Below are 5,467 nucleotides of genomic sequence, written 5' to 3' on the forward strand. Positions count from 1 at the left end.
CGAGACGCGCGAAGCTCCATCAATGCTTCGCGCGAACGGCGGCATGAGAACGAAATTCGCCGTCGGGAGGAGTATGACCGAGATCATGGCTTCCCGACTCAAAGCCAGGCCACCAGGACTGAGTCGGCAACAGCTTCAACTGGCGGTACCACCCGGGGACGGTCGAGGAACCACCACCACCACTCCCCTCCCCGGGACAGACATCGTCCCCGACGGCAGGAGGACACGTGCGGAGTATCCGCTCTTACTCCGCGCCTTAGGGCCATCCAATGGCCTCCCAACTTCAAGGTATCCAATGTCGACAAATATGAGCCTAAGCAGGATCCAGGGGGTTGGCTAGCCGTCTACACCACCGCTGCTCGGGCTGCCGGGGCATCTGAAGACGTCATGACCGCGTATCTGCCCATTGTCCTTGGGCAAGACGCGCTGCAGTGGCTACGACATCTACCCCGACACTGCATCGACGACTGGGGAGACTTCAGTCGACGTTTCACCGCCAACTTCCAGTCCCTCTCCGACAAACCAGCGCAACCATGGGACCTCAAATCCATCAAGCGCCGGGGAGACGAGACTCTCCGGTCATACCTCAAAAGGTTCCAGACCATGAGAAACCGTATCCCCGAGGTCACGGAGGCAGCCGTGATCGAGGACTTCTACAGAGGATCCAATGACTCGGCTTTCGTCCGAGCCATACTACAAAAGGCACCAACTACCTCCGAGGAGCTGTTCCGGGAAGCCGACCTCTACATCACCGCCGACGAGCGGGCCCAGGATCTCATTGGAGGAGCAAAGCCTGCACCGGCAGCGCCGCGACGTGACGCGAACCAACCCCCCGACAAACGTTGGGAGAAGAGGCCCCGTGAAGAAGTACACGCCGCCGGGCCACCCGCCTCTCGCGCCCGAGGAGGACCTCGTGGAGGCGAGCGCACGCTGGACGACATCCTCGACGCCCAGTGCCCGTACCACAAGGACATGCGCCACACTCTTCGTAACTGCCGAGACTTCAAGCACTCCGTCGGGCACGGCCGACCCTTCCAACCCCTACCGCCTCCTCCGCCGAGGGGAGGACCAGGTGAGCCACGACAGCCCCATCAGCCGGAGGAGGGGGGAGGAGGAGCTTTCCCGCGCGTTGACAGGGAGGTCAACATCATCTTCGGTGGACATGGGTCGCAGGAGAACAAAAGACAACAAAAGCTCAACGACCGCCAGATACTGGTGGCGACCACCGGCCCTCCCGCCCCATACCGGTGGTCGGAGCACCCGATCACTTTCACTCGGGAGGATCAATGGCTCAACTTTGACCATCCAGGCAAATACCCGCTCCTCGTCGATCCGGTGATCCGAGAGAGCCGGGTAAAGAAGGTGCTAGTGGACGGGGGGAGCAGCATCAACGTCACCTTCCCCCGTACGCTCCAAGGCTTGGAAGTTCACCTCAAAGAGCTCCACGAGTCGGACACTCCTTTCTTCGGCATCATGCCGACGGAAGGGGAATACCCGCTGGGCCAGATCTACATGCCGGTTACCTTCGGAACTCCAGAGAACTACAGAACTGAGTTCCTGAGGTTTGAAGTGGCAAACTTCGACTGCGAGTACAACACCATCATCAGAAGGCCGGGATTGGCCAAGTTTATGGCCATTCCACATTACACATATATGATACTGAAGATGCCGGGACCACGAGGAATCATAACTGTGCGCGCCGACTTCCAAGGCGTCGCAGAGTGTTTCCGAGTGGCCATTCAAGCAGCCCTCACCACCAAGCCGTCGACAGTTCCTTCTACATCGGCGAACTCTAAGCCTGAGGAGGACCCCACGGTACCGGCGAATGAAGCTCAGGCCGCGACCTCTATGCGGCCGACTGAAGAAACCAAAAGAATCAACCTGGGGTTCGCTGACGAGCGCAAGACGACTATCATCAGCTCCAGCTTGGACGACAAATAGGAAAGCGCGCTCGTCCAGTTTCTGCAAGATAACCGGGACGTATTCGCATGGCAACCTGCGGATATGCCGGGAGTCCCAAGAGAACTGGCCGAGCACAAACTGAAAGTCTACCCCCAGGCGAGGCCGATTCGACAAAAGCTACGTCGCTTCACGCCCGACAAGAGAGAGGCCATTCGTGCCGAATTAGCTCGTCTGGTCGCGGCTGGATTTATTAGAGAAGTATTACACCCTGAGTGGCTAGCCAATCCTGTTCTTGTACTCAAAAAGAATAAAGTGGATTGGCGCATGTGCGTCGACTATACCGATCTCAACAAACACTGTCCGAAGGATCCCTTCGGGCTCCCGAGGATAGATCAGGTGGTGGATTCCACCGCTGGATGTTCTGTGTTGTCTTTCTTAGATTGCTATTCCGGGTATCACCAGATTAGTCTGGCAAAAGAAGATGAGGAAAAAACGGCGTTCATCACTCCGTTTGGTGCTTTCTGTTATACCTCCATGCCGTTCGGCCTCAAAAACACTGGAGCGACTTATCAGAGAGCCATTCAAACATGCCTAGCCAATCACTGGGGCAAGCGTGTGGAGGCTTACGTTGATGACGTGGTGATCAAAACTGAGAATTCGGAAAACTTCATCGAAGATTTACAGCTGGTTTTCAACAGCCTGAGAAGATATAGATGGAAGCTCAATCCTGAAAAATGCGTTTTCGGGGTACCAGCGGGAAAGTTGCTCGGATTTATCGTCAGCCACCGGGGAATTGAGGCTAATCCAGATAAGATCGAAGCTATCATGAAGATGGAAGCTCCTCGGTCACAAAAGAAGGTTCAGCGACTCACTGGATGTATGGCAGCTCTGAGCAGATTTATATCTAGACTGGGAGAGAAAGGTTTGCCATTTTACAAGCTGCTTAAGAAGGTGGATAAGTTTCAATGGACTTCAGAAGCACAAGAAGCTCTAGATGCATTGAAAAAATTCTTAACAACACCACCAGTACTGAAACCACCTCGGCGAGCTACGCCGACTCAACCGGCTGAAGATTTGTTGCTGTATATCTCTTGCACGACTCACGTAGTAAGCACTGCGTTGGTAGTCGAACGAGTGGAAGAAGGGCATGCCTATCCGGTACAACATCCTGTTTATTTCATCAGTGAGGTTCTAGGCCCATCGAAGAAAAAGTATCCTCAAGTTCAGAAGCTATTATACGCAGTACTTCTAACTGCCCGCAAGCTGCGCCACTACTTTGACGATCACAAAGTCATAGTAGTTACTGGTTTTCCAATAGGGGACATTCTTCACAACAAGGAAGCCATTGGCCGAATAGCCAAGTGGGCTTGCGAGTTGGGATCCCATGATATCGAGTTCCGACCTCGCACTGCCATCAAGACTCAAGCACTGGTTGATTTTGTATCAGAGTGGACGGAACAGCAAGTACCAGACAATCCAGAAACGGCAGAAGTATGGCGAATGTATTTTGATGGCTCACTGAAGCTGCAGGGAGCAGGAGCAGGGATTCTCTTCACTGCACCTGGAGGCGAACACCTCAAGTACGCTCTTCAGTTGCTATTCCCGGCCTCTAACAATGCAGCCGAGTATGAAGCTCTGATGCATGGATTGAACATCGCCATATCACTAGGCATCAAGAGATTGATGGTATACGGAGATTCTCTGGTAGTCATCAGCCAGATAAACAAGGAATGGGATTGTTCAAATGATTCAATGGGAAAATACTGTGCTGCCGTGCGAAAGCTGGAAGATAAATTTGAGGGTCTGGAATTTCATCATATAGAAAGAGATCGGAACACGGCGGCTGATGTACTGTCCAAACTCGGATCCGGTCGAACTCAGGCCCCACCCGGAGTCTTCGTGCAAGAAATTCTGCAGCCGAGTATCTCAATGGATCAAATAGAAGAGTGCAACATCATAGATCAACCCGAGTCAGACTCTGATGACTGGAGGCAACCGATTATTAAGTATATAAAGAATGAAGAAGAACCAGATGACAAGAACTCGGCAGGGCGAATCGCCAGGCAGTCGACTCACTATACACTCATTGGGGAGACATTATACAGAAGGGGTGCATCGGGCGTCCTCATGAAGTGCGTTCTCCCGTCCACTGGGAAGCAACTTCTGGAGGAGGTCCATGCTGGGCAATGTGGAATACATGCAGCATCCAGAACACTAGTCGGGAAGGTTTTCAGGTCAGGATTCTATTGGCCAACGGCAAAGAACGATGCAGCCGAATTAGTTCAGAGATGCGAAGCTTGCCAATACCTGTCAAAGCAACAGCACATGCCAGCACAGCAGCTACAGACCATACCAGTAACTTGGCCTTTTGCATGCTGGGGATTGGATATGATTGGACCTTTCAAGAAAGCTCAAGGAGGATACACCCATGTATTGGTGGCAATTGACAAATTCACTAAATGGATAGAGTTCCAGCCCATTGCCTCTTTAACCTCCGCTAAAGCCGTGGAATTCATACAAAGCATAATATTCAGATTCGGGATACCAAACAGTATCATCACTGACTTGGGATCCAACTTCACCAGTTCAGAATTATTTGACTTCTGCGAGCAAAAGAGCATTCAGATTAAGTACGCATCTGTAGCCCATCCGAGAGCCAACGGGCAGGTTGAGCGAGCCAACGGAATGATATTGGAGGCACTCAGGAAAAGGGTCTTTGATAAGAACGAAAAATTCGCAGGAAAATGGATAAGAGAATTGCCTTATGTTGTTTGGAGCTTGAGAACCCAACCTAGCCGAGCCCTGCATGGGAACACCCCTTTCTTCATGGTCTATGGGTCGGAGGCAGTGCTACCTGCTGATCTCAAGTTCGGGGCGCCAAGGTTGATCTTCGACAGTATAGCAGAAGCTGAAGCCACCAGATTAGAGGATATTGATGTACTCGAGGAGGAACGGCTAAATGCAGTGATCCAATCAGCACGGTACCAGCAGACTCTAAGACGCTATCATGACAAGGCCGTGCGGCAACGATTTTTTTCAGTAGGAGATCTCGTCCTCCGCCGAATTCTAACGGGGGAAGGACGGCACAAGTTATCACCCTTATGGGAAGGACCTTTCATGGTAGTAGAAGTCACTCGGCCCGGATCGTATCGTCTCACTCAGATGGATGGCACAGAAGTTGGGAACTCCTGGAATATAGAACACCTCAGGAAGTTTTATCCCTAGCTGTATCTCAAAACTGCTGGGATAACGATGTAATCTGTAAAGTGGAAATATGTCATCAATAAAAAAGAGGTTTTCAAAGATACTCAGTTCATCTACGATTGACTTGCATTCTTACTTAACTCGGGGTGACCACTATGCCCTGCTAACGGAGCGATCGACTTAAGTCGGCGACGACTTAAGGCGGTGCAACATGCTCACGCTCACTTAACTCGGGGTGACCACTATGCCCTGCTAACGGAGCAATCGACTTAAGTCGGCGACGACTTAAGGCGGTGCAACATGCTCACGCTTACTTAACTCGGGGTGACCACTATGCCCTGCTAACGGAGCAATCGACTTA

This window comes from Zea mays, chromosome 1, assembly GCF_902167145.1.
Source record: "Zea mays cultivar B73 chromosome 1, Zm-B73-REFERENCE-NAM-5.0, whole genome shotgun sequence".
NCBI classification, from domain to species: Eukaryota; Viridiplantae; Streptophyta; class Magnoliopsida; order Poales; family Poaceae; genus Zea; species Zea mays.